Raw genomic sequence first — 14285 nt, 5'->3', positions numbered from 1 at the left:
ACCCCGTGGGAAAGAGTTGGACAGACTTAGCCTCACTCAGACTCATAAGCCTATTCATTCTGCTGAAGCTCTCTCCCCCTTGCTCCTTCAAGTCAAAACCACACTCGGGTTCTAGCCCTTGCCAGGGAAAGGGGGCAGAAAGCTCCTTCCTCTGTCTCCTCCCATCGACTTCTGTTCCGGAGATGGAGTTTCAAACCTCCCCTTCCCAAGCAGGAAGGAAAGCTGCCCACCTTCCTGTCTTGAAGAGCAGAATTGTAGGAGGGATTGGCAGCCTTCCTCTCTACCACCTGTCTGCTTCTCTCTGGTCAGGGCTATGACCCCTGGATGTCCCTCCTTGGAATATTATATTGCCCTTGTGTCTGTGTGCGTGTGCGTGTGTGCGCGCACGTGTGCCCTTTTGTAAGGAACAGGAGTGCACCTGGGGATGGAGGGAAGGTGTGGTGTGTACTGTAGAGGTCTTTTGTTTGGTGCTACCCTGTCTATTCTGCCCCTGGGACAGTGCGGGGTGCTTCCCCCTTCCCCTCCCTGCTCAGCTCCCTGTGCCACCCTGCACGCCCAGGCTTGTGGGCGAAGCTGCCCCCAAGGGCAGAGAGCAGTAGCAGGCAGGAGGGGTTACCCGTTAGCTCTTGCGAGCCCCCCACCCCAGCCTTTCCGAAGGTCCCTGGGTGGGCTCCAGCGAGGGGCAAAGATGCTCAGGGAAACACAGGCCTAAGCTGCCTACAGGACCCTCCCTGTCCCTTGCAGTGGGGTAGGGTGTGGCAGTATCAGGAGTTGGGGCGACTGCTGCACACACTCCTGTTTTTTGGGGGGTGTCTCACACTGCTAAGAAGGGAATTGTCATCCTGCTTCTGGCCCTTATGTCTGACACCCACAACATGTCCCTGTCCCTCTCCCTGTCCTGACTCCCTCTTTCTCCTTCCCATCAGAGCTGGGGGAGGGTAGGTCTGTGTACCTGGGGCAGGCAGCCCCCCAAAGTAGGGAGGGGGCAGCAGAGACTGTAAAGGTGAGACTGGACTCTGGGGTGATGCCTTTACTCCCTCTCTGTCCCACCTCCCTCTGCCATCACAGGCCTCCAAGCCTGAGGGGCACAGGGGTTCCTGGCAGCTACTGGGTGAGGTTTCCTGGCACAGCCTCACCCTCCTAACTGGCACCACCTCTTTCCCTTTTGTAGAGGCAGCAGCCACAGCAAAGGCAGCTGCTGCTTCTGCTCTGAGGGTGTATATATTTTTTACCAAAAGCTCTGGAAGTATAAATTTATTTTTTAAAACTCAGAGGGAAAGAGCCTGTATTATATGTAAACTTTGTATCATAGGTTATGTTGTACAGTCCTATCAACCCTTTTATACAGCGGTCTGTCTTGTTCCTGCCGCACAAAATGTCTATGGACACCCCCCTACACACACACACACACACACACATAAGCACTGTATCCCACCTCCACCATCCTTTACAAACAGGACCCTAGCTCCTCTCCTGCTCCTGCAAATGCTGATGCACCCTCTTCCCCCTGCAGCCCCAAGCTGTCCTTCCCCCTGATCCCTCAAAGTAATCTCTCACCATCTCACACCCAGCCCTACCCGCACTACAAACCCTCCTAGCCCAAGGAACCCCCGGGCCCCCGCTCGACCGCCCCCCAAGCCTTGCCGCCTGCCCTGATGCCTCCCGGGGGCCCTCCCGCCCTGCCCCCCCCCCCCCCGTGCCCCACACGCTTTAACAGAGTGAACATGTGTACTGAACAGGCTCGGTTGTCATTGCAGAACCCTCTGGGTGGTGAAAAAGCTGAATAAAAATCTATGAATCAACGCTTGCTTCCTTCTGTCTAGAAGCTCCAGCCCCAGCCCTCTCATTCTTAGTTCCTTATAGGCTAGAGAGAACAAATGTGGCTGAGAGGAAAAAGCGTCAACTGTATTGAGTCATTTCACAGAGTGCCTGGAACTTGGAAGAGTGAATGTTTTTGTTCTTACATGTTCCAGGTGGCATACATAGGTGATCTTACTTAATTCTGACTCTTTAAGGTAGAAAAGGAGTCCCTGGGTGGTGCAAGTGGTTAATGTGCTCAGCTACGAACTGAAAGGTTGGAGGTTGGAGTGTACCCAGTGGTGCCTCAGAAGAAAGGCCTGTTGATCTACTTCCCAAAAACCAGCAACTGAAAACCCTGTGGAGCACAGTTCTACCTTCACACACATGGAGTCACCATGAGTGGGAATCGACTTAACGGCAACTGGTTAGTTAAGGAAGAAAATGGAGGCTCTGAGCAGTTTCACAACGTAAGGTCCACAGTGTGATCAACCCAGGTATTGCAACACAGGCCTGTCCACTCCCGACAGGCCACTGTCCACTGAGGAGTTCTCTCTCAGAACCAAAATTTATCAATATACTAAGTTATGGGACCATATAGAACCTACTGATAGGCTCTAATGATAGTCGAAGCTCCAGTAAAATTCTGTACTGTGTTTTTATGCAAATAAGGCATGCCTTCTACATTTGTTTGCCAACTGTGCCCTTTGCCCGGAAGGTACAGTCAGTGAGGACATATATGTATACACACACACATACACGTATATACATGTATACATACGTATAGAGAGATTTATTTCAAGGAAATGGCTCATGCAACTGTAGAGGCTGGCAAGTCCCAAGTCCATGGGTGAGGCGTCAGGCTGGAGGCTTCTCCTGACTCACGTAGCTGCAGGGGTTGACGAACCCAAGATTGGCAGGTCAGACAGCAGGCTGCTGGGCCAACGAACCCCCAGATTGGCAGGCAACATGACAGACCCCTGGCTCAAGTCCCAAGAACCTGAGGTCCAAATGCAGGATCCAGAGCAAGCAAAATCCAGTGAGATTTGCCAGAATGTCCATATGTATTGGATGGCAGGCCACACCTCCAAGGAAACTCCTTTATACCTGATTGACTGATCACATCCGATCGCATCATGGAGGTGATTAAATTATACCACAAAATGGAGGATAAGTACGTCATTACATAACTGCCAAACCACTGAGGATCATGATCTAGTCAAGTCGACACACAACCTTAACCATCACATGCCTTTTTTTTTTTTTTACACGTTGTTGTAAAAAAAAATCAGCATAGCAGGCTTACGGAAAATACCTTCGGGGGGGGGCAGGTGGAAGGGCGTGGTTGGCAAACAAACGTAGAAGGGGTGCGTTATTTGCATAAAAATCTGGTACTCTTACAGCTACACTTGAGACCTTGATCTTCCCCCATTTCACATCTGTTCCTCCCTGAACTTTCCCCAACTTAGAAAATGGTCCTCTCATCCACCCAAATCTTTTAAGGCAAAAAAACCTTGAAGCTCCTTTCTCTTACCCCTCGTTCATGTCAGCAGCAAGTTCTGTCAGCTACAATTCCAGAACATATCCTGAATTGGTTCACTTCTCTGTGACTCCTCTAGTACCACCCTAGCCCAAGCCACCTTCATACCTTTCCTGGACAACCACACTAGCCTCTCACCTTGTCTCCAGGCTTCCTTTCTCTGACCCATTCCTAACTCCCACCAGCTGGTTCTGCACACCGCAGAGTGCTCTTTTAAAAACTTAAATCAGACTGTGTATGACTAAAATTGAAAAGACTGGCAATACCAAATGTTAGTGAAGATGTGAAGAACTAGATTTTTTTTACATTCCCGGTGGGCGTATAAATTGGTACAACCACTTTGGAAAACTCTTTGGCAGTATTGCTGAAGCTAAATATACACCTAACCTGTGACTTAGCATTTCCATACACCTAACCTGTGACTTAGCATTTCCATTTCTAGTTATATATCCAGGAGAAACCAGTGATTATGTCTGCCAAAAGACATGTATAATAATGATCTAGCAGCTTTATTCAGGATAAAGAAATTGGGGGAAAAAAACAAGTATCCTTCAACAAGTAAATGGACAAATTGTGGTATATTCATACAATGGAGAGAAGCCCTGGTTGCACAATGGTTAAGCGCTCAGCTGATAACTGAATGGTTGGTGGTTCAAACACTCCAGTCACTCTGTGGAAGAAAAGACCTGGTGATCTGCTCCTGTAAAGATTATAGCCTAGGAAACCCTATGGGGCAATTTTACTCTGTCTTAGAGGGTTGCTGGGATGGTTATGTTTGTATGTCAACTTGGCTGGGCTATGATTCTCAGTGGTTTGGCAGTTATGATGTAGTTTGGCAGTCATATGATGATGTGATCACTTCCGTGAAGAGAACTGATATAATGTGATCACCTCCACGACGGGATCTGCTGTGAGTAGCCAGTCAGTTGAAAGGAAGTTTTCTTCGGAGTGTGGCCTGCATCAGATATAAGTGGACTCTCTGGCCAGGCTCACAGGCTTTTGCTCACTTTAGATCCTGCAGCTGGCTCCAGTCCATCTGACCTCCAGTTCTTGTGACTTGAGCTAGCAGCTTACCTGTGGTCTTGTCTGCTGATCTTGGGATTCGTTGATCTTCATCTTTGCAGCGTGTGAGCAAGAGCTCTGCTGTCTGACCTGCTGATCTTGGGTTCATCAGCCCCTGTGTCTACGTGAATCAGGAGAAGCCTCTAGCCTTACCTACGGATTTGGGAACTTCCAGCCTCTACAACCTTGTGAGCCATTTCCTTGGTATAAATCTCTTTATGTAGATATTTATACGCTTTACTGGTTTTGCTTCTTTAGAGAACCCAGCCTAAGACAGTCGCTATGAGTTGCAATCAACTAAACGGGACACAACAACATACAATGGAACATTGCCTTGCAATAAAAAAGAACAAACTACTCCTACCTGCATGAATGAATCTCACAGACATAATATTGAGTGAAAGAAGCCAGACACAAAAGACTACATACATACTGTATGCTTCCATATAAGTGAAGCTGAGGAACAGGCACAAATAATCTATGGGGATAGAGATCAAAACAATGGTTACTCAATGGGGTGGGAGAAAGTATTGACTGGCAAGGAGTATGAAGGAGCCCTTAGGGGTGATGGAAATGCTGTATCTCTTGATCTGGGTTGTGGTTGCACAAGTGTGAGAATGTGTGTGTACGTTCATTGAGTTATTCATGTAAGATTTACAGTTTACTGTAGGTATGTTGGAAAGTGGCATAGTGGTTAAGTGCTACAGCTGCTAACCAAAAGGTCGGCAGTTTGAATCCGCCAGGTGCTCCTTGGAAACTCTATGGGGCAGTTCTACTCTGTCCTATAGGGTCGCTATGAGTCGGAATCGACTCGACGGCACTGGGTTTGGTTTTTTTTTTTGTAGGTATGTTATACCTCAATTAAAACAATTTAGATCATAATACTCCCTGTTTTCAATAACACTTAGGTTAAAAATCAAAATCTTCCCTTTCCAAACTCACTCTCCACTCGATCACTCATGCTTGTCTCAGGGGTTAACCTTTGCTGTTCCCTGAGCCTTCCCCGACCATCCTAATGAAGAGAGCCCACCCCGCCCCTCACTCCCTATTCTATTAGCCCCTTTGTTTTCTTCAAAGCACTCATCACTACCTGACAGTATATATATATTTTTGTATTTGCTTAGTGTTCCCCCCCCCGCGACCTGAATGTTAGCCCCATGAATCTGTCTTGTTCACTCTCCAGTACTTGGCACAGAGAAGACTCTCAATATATATTTGTTGAATAAATAAATTGTACTGGTTGAAATAGGAGCCATAGGAGTGGGACAAGATGCAAGATGATAAGCGCTCTAGGTGTTAAGCCAAAGAGATTCACTTCTGGGCTGGGGACTGGGGGGTAGGGAGGAAGAATAAAAGAAAACTTCTTGGAAGAGATGGCCCAGGCCTTGAAGCAGGGATAGGCCAAAGTAGGGCAGTGACAAGTTCAGGGTGAGAGTGGTGCATATACAATGAGGTACTCGGGAATTGGGCCTTGCTCAGCCCTATTGGACTGGTCACCAGGGGAGCCAGGAATGTGAGGCTGGACAGGTTTTGCCCTCCTCAAAGAGTGCTGGTTACACCCTCAAGGACTGTACACTCTCCAGCAGGATTGCTGGGGAGCTGGTCCTTGTCTCCACCCTGCTCCCAGGAGGGCGGAGGAACTGGAATGAATTACTCTCATTATCCCCATCTCAGCGACCTTCAGACCCATCAGACCCATTAGTTGTTCGCTATCTTTCGGGGTGATGTTAACAGTTGAATCTGTGAGGGTATACTTTGTCACGTACTATGCTTGGCTTTAAGTGCATTCTCTCATTTAATCTACCCAACAAACTCATGAGGTTGGTTCTATCAACTCCACTTTCCAGATGAGGAATTAGGTTTCAAGAGATTTCTTAGCAAAGGCACAGAGAAGGCAATTTCCTAACCCTAGGTATCAGCTAGCAAGCAGCAGCACCAGGATTTGAACCCAATTATTCTAACATAGTTGCTATGATGTCGAACAGGTTTCGGCGGGGCTTCCAGACAAAGACGGACTAGGAAGAAAGATTTGGCGATCTACTTCTAAAAATCAGTCACTGAAAACCCTATGATCACAATGGTCCAATCTGCCACTGATCAAGGGGATATTGCAGGACCAGGCAGCCTTTTGTTCTGCTGTGCACAGGGTTGCCGCCAGTGCATGGGACCACAGCGGCTAACAACTACATTCTGACTCCAGAGCACACAATTTAACTTCTACAGACCCAAGAGTTTGAATAGCTGAGAAACATCCACTTTGGGCTCACCGGACTGCAGTGATCACCTGACTAGGGCTTGGGGAATATCTTTGCTGGTCCCTTCTTCCTACCTTGCTGTGTTGGGCTGTTCTGTTCCCTGTGGGGAGAGTGGCTGAGGGACACAAGAGGTGGTAAAAAGGCTCAGTGGACTGTGTGGGAGAGAAGAGGAGCTCACTTAGTATCATTACATCTCCAGGGATGTCTCAGCAATGAACAAAAGGGTGAAAATAATTTGGAGAGGTCTGAACACCAGCGTAATAAAATGCCCTCTAGGGGGTGTGTGTGTGTAGAGACAAGAGTGAAGAATTTGGGCGGTGTTCATTTAAACCACTAGGTGTCACCACCGGGATTACTTTCTTACTGTATTTAGGGATCAGGTGGAAGGAGGCCCACCTAAGGGCACAGGAGGAAGTCGCTGGAGGACAGGGAGAGGGGGTACAGCATTTCTTGGGGAAGCCTTGAAGCCCTTTGGACACTAAGAGAATTTATTCCCAAGCATGAACTGGGTATTTGACCCCAATAACTTGTATCTTCAGTCTTTTCCTCCACTGGTTCTTTCGCATTTAGTATTTGTTGCTGTTGTTAAGTGCCATTGAATTGGTTCCGACTCATAGTGACTTTATGTATAACAGAATGAAACGCGGCCGAGTACTATGCCATCCTCACAATCATTGCTATGTTCGAGCCTGTTCTTGCAGCTACTGTGTCAATCCATTTCACTGAGGATCTTCCTCTTTTTCACTGACCCTCTACCTTACCAGACATGTCCTTCTCCAGGGACTGGCCCCTCCTGATAACATGTTCAAAGTACATGAAACAAAGTCTCACCATCCTTGCTTCTAAGGAGAATTCTGGCTGTATTTCTTCCGAGACAGATTTGCTCCTTCTTCTGGCAGTCCCTGATATATTCAATATTCTTCCCCAAAACCATAATTCAAATGCATCAATTCTTCTTTGGTCTTCCTTATTCATTGTCCAGCTTTCATAAGCATATGTGGTGATTGAAAATACCATGGCTTGGGTCAGGTGCACTTTAGCCCTCAAAGTGACATCTTTGCTTTTTAATACTTTAAAGTGGTGTTTTGCCGCTGACTCGACCAATGAAAGCTCATTTGATTTCTTGACTACTGTTTCCATGGGTGTTGACTGTGGATCCAAGAAAAATGAAATCCTTGACAACTTCAATATTTTCTCCTTTTATCACGATGTTGCTTATCGGTCCAATTGTGAGGACTTTTGTTTTCCTTATGTTGAGGTGTAATTCCATGCTGAAGGCTGTGGTCTTTGATCTTCATTACTAAAATGCTTCAAGTCCTCTTCACTTTCAGCAAGCAAGACTGTGTCATCTGCATAATGCAGGTTGTTAATGAGTTTTCCTCCAATCCTGATGCCCCATTCTTATTCGTATAGTCAAGCTTCCTGGATTATTTGCTCAGCATACAGACTAAGTACGGTGAAAGGATATAAACCCTGATGCACACTTTTCCTGACTTTAAACCACGCAGCCCTGGTGGCATAGTGGTTAAGCGCTACGGCTGCTAATGAAAGTGTTGGCAGTTCAAATCCGCCAGGTGCTCCTTGGAAACTCTATGGGGCAGTTCTACTCTGTCTTATAGGGTCTCTATGAGTCAGAATCAACTCGACGGCACTGGGTTTGGTTTTTTTTTGTTTAGCATCCTCTTAGTCTGTTCGAACAAGTGCCTTTTGGTCAATGTACAGGTTCCTCATGAGCACAATTAAGTGTTCTGGAATGCCTGGTCTTTGAAATGTTATCCATAATCTGTTATGATCCACACAGTGGAATGCCTTTGCATAGTTGATAAAACACATGTAAGCATCTTTCTGGTATTCTCTGCTTTCAGCCAAGATCTATCTGACATCAGCAATGATATCCCTTGTTCCACATCCTCTTCTGAATCTGGCTTGAATTTCTGGCAGTTCCCTGTCAATGTACTGCCGTAACCGTTTTTTAATTGTCTTTATCAAGATTTTACTTGCATGCGGTATTAATGATATTGTTTGATAATTTCTGCATTCTGTTGGATCACCTTTCTTTGGAGTGGGTATGTATTGGGTCTCTTCCAGGCGGTTGACCAGGCAGCTGTCTTCCAAGTTTCTTAGCATGGATGAATAAGCGCTTCCAGCATTGCATCCATTTGTTGAAAAATCTCAATTGATACTCCATCAATTTCTGGAGCCTTGTTTTTCACCAATGTCTTTTTTTCTTCAGTGCAGCTTGGACTTGTTCCTTCAGTACCTTCAGTTCTTGATCATATGCTACCTCCTGAAATGGTTGAATGTCCATCAGTTCTTTTTGGTACAGTGATTCTGTATATTCCTTCCACTTTCTTTTGGTGCTTCCTGGGTTGTTCAATATTTTGGCCATAAAACCCTTCAATATTGGAACTCAAGGCTCAAATTTTTTCTTCAGTTCTTTCAGCTTGAGAAATGCTGAGCTTGTTTTTCCCTTTTGGTTTTCTAACTCCAGTTCTTTGCACATTTCATTATAATATTTATTTTGTCTTCTTGGGCCACCCTTCGAAATCTTCTATTCTGCTTTTTTACTTCATAATTTCTTCCATTCACTTTGGCTACTCTATATTCAAGAGCAAGTTTCAGAGTCTGTTCTAACAACCATTTTGGTTTGCATTCTTTTTTTCCTGTCTTTTTAATGACCTTCCTCTTTCTTCATGGATGATGTCCTTGATGTTCATTCTACAACTAGTCTAGTCTTCGGTCATTAATGTTCAACGTGTCAAATCTATTCTTGAGATGACCTCTAAATTCAGGTGGGATATACTCAAGGTTGTACTTTGGCTCTTGTGGGCTTCTTTTAATTTTCTTCACCTTCAACTTGAACTTGCAAAGGAGCAATTGATGATCTGTTCCACAGTTGGCCTCTGGCCTTGCTCTGACTGATGATACTGTGCTTTTCCATCGTCTCTTTCCACAGATGTAGCAGATTTGATTCCTGTGTATTCCATTGGGTGAGTTCCTTGTGTATGGGCGAGGTGCCATGTATAGTCTCGGTTTATGTTGTTGGCATTAGTGGTTGGTGCATAAATTGGAATAATAGTTGTATTAACTGGTCTTCCTTGTAGGCATATGGATATTATCCTATCACTGACAGCGTTGTACTTCAGGATTGATCTTGAAATGTTCTTTTTGACAATGAATTCGGCGTCACTCCTCTCCAATTTGTCATTCCCATTATAGTAGACCATATCATTGTCCGATTCTAAACGGCCAATACCAGTCCATTTCAACTCATTTTTTTTAATGCTATAGGGTCACTATGAATCAGAATCAACTCAACGGCGATGAGTTTTAATGCCTAAGATATCGATCTTCAAGTGTTCCATTTCATTTTTGATGACTTCCAATTTTCCTTGATTCATACTTCATATATTCCACGTTTCGATTACTACTGGATGTTTGCAGCTGCTGCTTCTCATTTTGTGTTGTGCCATGTGAGCAAATATTAACACTTAAATTCTCTCAAATCTCTGTTAAAAAAAAAAAAAATTGATCCTACATGCCTATTCTAGCTACTGTCTCCTTCTCATTTTTGTTTATGGCCAAACTTCTTGAAAGGGTTGTCTCCACTTCCTCATCTCCCATTAATTCCTTCTTCATTTTGTCTTGTTTCCCCAACTTTGTGTCATGGAAAATTTCAAACATAGAAAAGCTGGAAGATAACTCAATAAAAGCTCTTCAGCCTTCCTAGATTCCATAATTAACATTTTGCTAAATTTGCTTCTCTCTCTCTACACGCACACATTTTCTTTTTTTCTGAGCTGTTTGAAAATAAGTTACAAATATTATCACTTCACTCCCAAGTTCCTTAGCAGAAATCTCCTAAGAAGGACATTCTCCTACATGTCCACCACATCATTATCATACCTAAGAAAATCAATAATAATTCCATATCATCTAATATTCAGTCTCTATTTGGATTTCCCAAGTTGTTTTAAAAATCTTTTTAAAAACTTTTTTTTATAAATGCTGACCCAATTAAGGTTCATGCATTGCATCTGGTTGTTATATCCCTTTAGTCTCCTTAAATCTAGAATAGCTCTCCTTTTTTTTTTTCCATGACATTGACTTTTTGAAGTTCACGTTTTTAAAATGTCCTAAATTCTTGATTTGTCTGGTTGTTTCCCCACGATGTCGCTTAACTTCCACTTTCATCCCCTCTATATATTGTGTAAAAAAGAGCCCTGGTGGTCAAGTGGTTAAAGGATTGACTGCTAACCGAAAGATTGGCTGCTCAAAACCATCAGCAGCCCCCCATCCAGAGAAAGATGTGCCAAACTGCTTCAGTAGAGGTTTACGGCCTTGGAAGCCCTGTGGGGTCACTATGAGTTGGAATCTACTCAATGGCAGTGGGTTTGGGTGTGGTTTTATGTAGTGTAAGTTGTAAGTTGTCCAGAGCAGTACTATCTAATACAAATATGTGGCTACAAACGCAATTTAAAGATTTTCTAGTCACATTAAAAAAGTAAAAAGAAACAGGTTAATTTTAATGATATATTTTATTTAACTCAATATGCAAAGGATTATCATTTCTACATATAAAAAAAATTTTTTTTTTATATTAATGAGGTAGTTTACTTTCTTTTTTTTTTTTTGGTATTAAGTCATTGCAACCTGGCAGGCAACGTTTCATTCTGTTAGACATAAGGTCGTCATGAACAAGAATTCTTTATATTTGCATATTTTAAACTTTATATAAATACTATCTTGCCGGATGTGCTCTTCAGCAATTTTTCCCTCTTCAGCATTATACTTGTGAGATCCAGCCAGGTCAATACGTACAACTCTAGTTTGTTTGGTTTTGCTTTTCTGTATTTCCCTTCATTCTTCAACCCAGTGCAATCTTGCTTCTGCCTTCATGGCTTCCTGAAACTGTTCTTGTCAAGGTCGCCAATGACTCCCATGTTACCAAATCTAAGGGACACTTATCTTACTGTTGTTCTCGCTAGCGTTTGATATTTCTGACCATTTTTCCTTCCTCACTCATCACTGCTTTCAGGACACTATGACCCCGGGGTTTCCCTCTGCCCTCTCCTTCTCAGTCTCCCTTGCTGGCCTCCTCCCTCAGCCTGGTCCTTGCATGTGGCATTCATTGGGCTTGACCCTAAACCTTCTTCACGTTTCTTTATAAATCTTGCCTTTGATTTTATCCTTATACTTCTGTTTTGGAACCTATTGCTGTATAAGTAACTTTAAACTCAGTAACTTAAAACAACAACCATTTCATAATTTCTCAAGATTCTCCGAGTTGACTGGGACTGAGCTGGACAGTTTTGCTGATCTCACTTGGGGTCTCTTATGTGGCCGCAGGTAAGAGGAGGGGAAGTTGAAGTGTTCAGGATGGCTCCCTCATATGTCTGGTGGTCTGGTGGGAACAGCAGAAACGCTGGGACAGGTGGCTCTCTCTCTCTCCATGTAGTCTCAAAGCCTCTCCCTCCAGGTGGTCTCTGCAGCAGAGTAGCCAATTTCTTACATGGGAGCCTACCCGAACCCATTGCCGTCACATCAATTCTGGCTCATAGCAACCCTACAGGACAGAGTAGGACTGCCCCTTGGGGTTTCCAAGGCTGTCATCTTTACGGAAGCAGACTGCCACATTTTTCCTTCCAAGAGTGGCTGGTGGATTTGAACTGCTGACCTTTGTTTAGCAGTTGAATGCTTAACCACTGCGCCACCAGGGCTCCTCATGGGAGCCTGTTGTTGTTGTTGTTAGGTGCCGTCAAGTCGGTTCTGACTCATAGCGACCCCATGCACAACAGAACGAAACACTGCCCAGTCCTGAGCCATCCTTACAATCGTTGTTATGCTTGAGCTCATTGTTGCAGCCACTGTGTCAATCCATGGGAGCCTAGGGGTCCCAAAAACACAAATGGAAGGTTCCGGGTTTTCTTAAGGCCTAGGTCTGGACCTGGTACAGCATCATTTCTGTTTCTTTCCATAGGTTAAATGGAGTCACAGGCCAGCCAAATTAATGAAGACCAGGAGCCCTGGTTTGTTAGGGGCCATCTTTGGAGACTACCATAGGTTGTGATTTCCAAATCTCTAGACTCAAACATACCATGGAATACTGGACCTCACTTCTTGGATGTCCCACCAGGCTCCTCAGGCTCCTTAACCAGTCCAGCCCCTCCTTTTCTTCTTTGACACTCTCCAGCTAAGCGTTAGCCTCATCTCCACACTAGAGTTTAAGATAGAAACTTAGGGATAATCTTTGGCTTCTCCTTCTTTTCAGTCCCCACGTTCCACCCCTTAAATATGTCTAGAATTACTTCTCTCCATCCCCACTGCTGACACCCTAATAATGATCACAGCTAATATTAGTGAGTACTTTCCATGTGTGTAAACACTTGTGATGCGTTCCATTTAATCTTATCTAAATTTTGCAGATGGGGATCTTGAGGCCAGTGGAAGTTGAATAACTTGCTCAAGGTCTCACCGTTTTCAGCAGCACAGAGAACTGAGACTCCAGGTAGCCCTGCCTCTGAAGCCTTTGTGTTCCGCCAGTGACCAGCTGCCACTCAGTTCAGGCACCTGTCATCTCTCACCTGGACTGCTACACCAGCTTTCCAACTGGTTTCATCTTTCCAACCTTGTCTCATCTAAACTGTCTCCCAGGCTGCAATCAGAGAGATCTTTCTAGAATGCAAAGTGAGTTGTGGCATTTCTCTGCTTAAGCCTTTCAACAATTTCTTCTCACAGACAAGATAAACTCTAAGCTTTTCAATAGACAATAAAGTCCTTTACAATTTGCCGTTGTCAACTTGATAGTGTGGCAAGGGACAGTGGTTCTCCACAGTGGCACTTTGGAAATTTGTGGAGCTCTTTTTGTTTATTACAATGATTAGGATGTGCTACTTGCATTTGGTGGGCAAGGGTCAAAGATGCTAGAGAACGCAATGCAAGGGATGGTTCCATGCAACCAAGAATTATCCTGGGTTCCACAAGACTTTTGAATGTCCTGCTCAATATTCTATGCGAAAAAGTCTATTTATAATTACCTTAGCCTAGACTCTATCTCCATTAACCCTACACCCAAGGGAGGAGGGGGCTGTTGAAGAGATTCTACGGTGTTTCCTTTTTCCATGAGACACTGACAAAAGCTCAGGTTCACCTAGTTAGGCAAGTGCCCTCAGAGCAAAAGCCTGCTTCAGTGTTCCACTTACTCTCTGCCTTCAATTACTTTGTTTTGCCTTGAAAATTGCTTACCTTTTTAGCAGCTTGTCAATGTATTTAAGATTTTTTAAATGTCTTATCCAGGATTCTTAGTTGTTTTTAGGGGGAAGGTCTTCCAAGTATCTGGCTTGTCATATAACCAAAAAAGGAAACTACAAACACAAAATATTTTGTGCATGTAATTTGCATATAACCTGTCTTTTCCAGGAATGTGACCACTTTGTAAATTGTTTTGTATTGTTTAGAACTTTACCAAGAGTTGTTCAGCATTTTGGAAAATCACAACACCAATGCCAACAATGCCCACCACAACACTGCTGGATCGATCTGCATTTGTACCTGTTGCAGTCTTCATAATTCTAAGCATGAGTGCAAGCATCTGACTACCTCCCTATATCTTCTATGGTGGGCAGGGAATG

This window comes from Loxodonta africana, chromosome 18 (assembly GCF_030014295.1).
Source record: "Loxodonta africana isolate mLoxAfr1 chromosome 18, mLoxAfr1.hap2, whole genome shotgun sequence".
Classification (NCBI taxonomy): Eukaryota; Metazoa; Chordata; class Mammalia; order Proboscidea; family Elephantidae; genus Loxodonta; species Loxodonta africana.
Note: the sequence above shows the minus strand (reverse complement) of the source record.